Below are 5007 nucleotides of genomic sequence, written 5' to 3' on the forward strand. Positions count from 1 at the left end.
TATATATATATTTATACATTTTTCCATAAAAGTATTATTATTATACAGGATTTATATGGCGCCAACAGTTTGCACAGCGCTTTAAAATATAAGGAAGACATTACAATCACAATACAATTTAAGAAAAGATGGTAAGGAGGGCCCTGCCTGTGACGGCTTATCGAGGTAGAAGAGGACATATGTGGACCTTGGACATATGTGCAATTAAGTTTACTTATTTATTGTATTATTTATTTCTATTTTAAATTATGTCTGCTGTGTTATAACCTTTTTTAACTACACAACAAGCAATAACTTATCACATAAATTTGTATCAAAGGGTGATAAAGGGAGATAAGCATTGTGGAGTTACATACCACATATACAGGAATATGGGAGAGAGAGGTAAGGATGAGGAAGAGTTTAATTAAAGATCTTTTTATCTAGTTGGCCATTAAAGGTCTCATTTAGATGTAGTTAAGTCCAAAGAAAAACTCAGCTGTAAGGTACATATCATATGTAAATGTGGTTTTGTGGCACATGACAAATATCTTGTAGTTACGAGTCCTTTTGATAAAGTGTTAAAGATTATGCTGCATTAAGGGATTTAAACACAATAGACATTTCCTACATTTCCAGCTACTGTAGTCCTCTGTATACACAGATATGCAGAGTGTAGAATTTTATTTTTAGGTTATAGCGGTCTTATTACATTCAGAAGGTCCGACTGGCCATTTGCCATTGTCTCATATAGTTAATTCTTGATATGGCCCAGACTGCTAGGCTAGGTGTTAATTCCCAGAGGGGGACCTAGGAAGCATATTATTTCCACCTATAGGAAGTGGAAGAACTGGCTGACATGTTAGTGACAAATCAATTCTTATTTCCCCCTCTCTGTCCCAATACGTGATATACATCTTGGCCATTTGCTTCTGTCTGCTGGCTGATCTAACACTCATTACATGAGAGGTAAGTCTGTATATCACATAGGGGATACTAATGAAGGTTACTTTAAAAAAATAAATGTATTTATACTTAATAATACTTAATAATAATATTATTTATAACAATTTCAGCTCTTTTAATTACTGTCAGGACCAAATACACAGAAAATAATATGCATCTGTCTTATGCTTTGATTATTTATCTAGGCAGAGAAAAGTATTTGTTACATAATATCATCACCTATGTTAACAATAATTTTAACATTTTATTCATTTATATAGCTTTAAAGCTTGAGAAATGAATAAGCCATATACATGAATATAATGTACAAGCTAAAGTTATATAGCTATAAAACTATTTGCCATGGCACTTTGACCTTGTTTAACCCCAAAGGAGCTCACCATTTTCTCTTGAAAACCTACCAGAAGTTTTTTGGCTTTTGGAGAAGCAAAGACACTGAACCTTAATGCAAACTGTATCTGTGTTGAGAAATGAACCCAAGACTCCTGTGCTACAAGCTAACAAAGTGGAGAATCACATTACTATCATACCCTTGGTGTCTTGGGTGGCTGTTGAGGAACCTACATCAGACTGCTGTGAAAATAGTGTAAGCATTGATTTTTTTGTATATTACTTCTTCAGACGAGGGTTGTTTTTCTGCCCATGGGAATATGTTTATGCTCTGGACACAAGTCACTACATTTGCTGCTGATTTCACCAAACACACAAGGTGGTCCAATGCAGAATCAGTCAATTTTAAACCCAACTGGTTCAATTTGCTGTAAGGTAAATTTTTACCTTGCAGTTTTTGAACAAATGTAAAAATAGCTCAGGCTGTACACTGGTCTGTGACTAAGTATGGGACAATTCCCAATATAAATAAACGTCACTATAAAAAAATGAGGACTGATGTTTTTGAAAAATAGGCTTCTAGTTTCATGAAAACAAATGAGACTGTGTGATACCAGCACTGCACAGTCTACCATATTCCATGTTCTCTGATTGCCAATAAAGAGAGCTCAAGACAGCAAAAATACCTTTGAAGTGACAGTCAGTGACAGAGAGGATTGCTTTATAGTGATGTGGGAGATCAAAGCTTGATTGATGTCATCTGTGATTTATCAGAACCTGGAACAGTTCATTCCTGCCTGAAATACTTCAGACATTAGATTACTTGTTTTACTTATTTTATTATTATTTTTAAAATGAAAATGAATGGAACGCAATTATTATTATACACGATTTATATAGCGCCAACAGTTTGCGCAGCGCTTTACAATATAAGGAAGACATTACAATCACAATACAATTCAAGACAAGATTGTAAGGAGGGCTGTGCCCCTGAGGGCTTATTCATGTAATTGTTATTTAATTTTCAACCCATAAAGGTATGGTGTTTATATTTTAAATTGTTTTACTAACATGATAAATATCAGCTAAATGCAAATCAATTAAATGCAATTCATGTAATTCTTATTTAATTTTAAATCCAAAAAGGTAAGATGTTTATTTTTTTTAACTTGTTTTACTGCTATTATAAATATTATGTATGTAAAAATCAATGGAACACAATTCTTGTAATTGCCATGTCATTTTCAATCCATAAGTATATGATGTTTATTTTTTAACTTGTTTTACTTCTATTATTAATATTATCTAAATGAAAATTAACGGCACAAAAAGTATGTCATTGTTAATTCATTTAAATCCATAAATGTGTTTAATTTTTAACTTGTCTTACTAATATTATAAATATTATCTAAACGAAAACAATGGAAAGCAAGTCATGTAATTGTCGTTTAATTTTCAATTCATACAGGTATGATGTTTATTTTAATCTGTTTTACTTTTATTATTAATAGTATCTAAATGCAAATCAATAAAATGCAATTCATGTAATTGTTATCTAATGTTCAGTCCACAGAGGTAGGGTGTTTATTTTTTTTAACTTGTTTTAACATTTGTGCATTAATTCACATTTGACATATTGCACATGTCTAGATAGATTTATACAAAGCAAAACCATTGACATAAAAGTCAAACTTTAACAGCTGTTGACTATTTGTTGCATGTATATTATTATATTATATTATATTAACAGTTTTCAATAAAAGGAAGACAATAAAGTTACAGTGCACTTCAAGACAAGATGGCTAGGAGGGCCCTGCCCATAGGAGCTTACAATCTAAAAGTATATCACATTGTTACATTATAAAGGGTAAAAACAAAAAAGGGACTAAATGCCAATTAGTTCGGGTTTACATCTACTATAATCAGGCATTATGTTTTTCTGATAATAGGACAAAACTGAAGAACTTGGATGAAGCCCATGAATACATGAGAACATGCATACTCCATGCAGATGGTGTCCTTCCTGGAACTCAAAGCAAGAGTTACATGTGTAAAAACGCAGTGTTTCAGACCAGCCAGGAATTATCGGAATTCAGACAGCAGTAATTGGTGCAGATACAAGGGTATGTGAGTGTTGATTTTATTGGGTAAGGAAATAACAATGCACAGTTTCAGTTGTTGACAAGTCAAACCAGAGGCACAGACAGCAGATGTGCTGGTATTGAACCCTCCAGACAGTTATCTGCACCTATGTGCCCTCTGATATTTACACTTGTCTGGGTTTCCTCATTGGCTCAGCCTGGGCTGTGTGCCTCTCTGTGTCTGGCCCTGACCCTCTACAATGCCTGTGTCTAATGACACCGGGTCATGTATGCTGTCCCCCTTCTCCCTGGCCCAGGACTGTGGATTGCAGAAAGCAGCTTTGCAGGATCTGCAAATACTATAAAATTAATGAGCAAACAGACAGAGCAGAAGAACGCGATGTGGATTGGGTGCATTTCACAGTGTGGTGTTCCAATTGCTGAATTTCTCAGACCCTCTTGTTATGCAAACAAGGGACAGCCTGGAATTTCTTCTTTTTTTTTGAAAAGCCCTTGACGGATTTGTGTATTGGAGGTTAGGTGGTGCTTTTAGCTTCTCAGACAGGAGATTAAACAGGCCGAACATGGACACCAAACAGCCCCAGGATACAGTCTTATGTTTAGATTTGGGTACCAGGTTCCTTTTGTACATATCTGTTGTCGGGTAGACTAAATACACTTACAGTTCTTATGATTATCTTCAGATGTTAGCCAAGTGATGCAGCATTGCCTGCGTTCTTAAAATAAAACTCAATGTCAATCAACGTCTACAATTTAAGTTTTTATAACTCCAATAAATCCCAAATCTAAAAAAATGATAAAATAAAGGAAATGGCAGGTTGGTGGGATCAGAGATGAATCAAACTATATTGTTTAAAGGCAGTGTGAGACCACACTGGAAAATGTATGTCTTCAAGAAGCGTTTTGGAGGTCTTGCAAGCTATCGTCGGTTGTGGGACGCTTACAAAGTGGGGATAGTATGTGTAAAAATGGGAACAGGAATAGAAACAGAACTTACAGTAGTCCTAGCTGCTATTTATGTTCTGTTTAGTATTTTGTTTTATTAATTTGTATTTATTTTAGGCAGCACTTGAAGCTCTAAAGCACTTTGCAGTATAGATAGAACCATCCACACCAGTCCCTGTCCCCAAAGGAACTTATAGTTCTATGTCCCAGCCACAGTCATACAAACATACAGACCCAAGGGACACTTTAGTTGGAAGCTGATTAACCTACGAGGATGGTTTTTGATTGTAGCACAATGACTGCTTACTTGAAATGGGGCAAACATTTGGTGGAAAAGTTTAGTGGGATTTCCTTATGTTTGGCATTTTGGGTGCCCAACCCAAGCTCAGAAGTCTATAATGAAAAAGTGACCTGTCCATTGAAACACAGTCTAATAGAGGATTCACCTACCTAACAAGAAAACATGAAGCAGTGGTCTCAATTTGCTAGAAGTGATTCTGCTTATTTATTGAGACACAGTTTAATAGAGGATTAATCATCCTAAACATGGAAAACGAGGCAGTGATCTTAATGTGCTAGAAGTGATTCTGTGAATTTATTGATATATATGTCAATGGGGTAGCCATCAAACTCTATTTGTAAAGTAAATGCCCAGGTGCTCATCCATAAAATTATCTATACAAAT

Source organism: Nanorana parkeri, unplaced genomic scaffold (genome assembly GCF_000935625.1).
Source record: "Nanorana parkeri isolate BGI_ZX_2015 unplaced genomic scaffold, ASM93562v1 scaffold31, whole genome shotgun sequence".
In the NCBI taxonomy this organism is placed as follows: Eukaryota; Metazoa; Chordata; class Amphibia; order Anura; family Dicroglossidae; genus Nanorana; species Nanorana parkeri.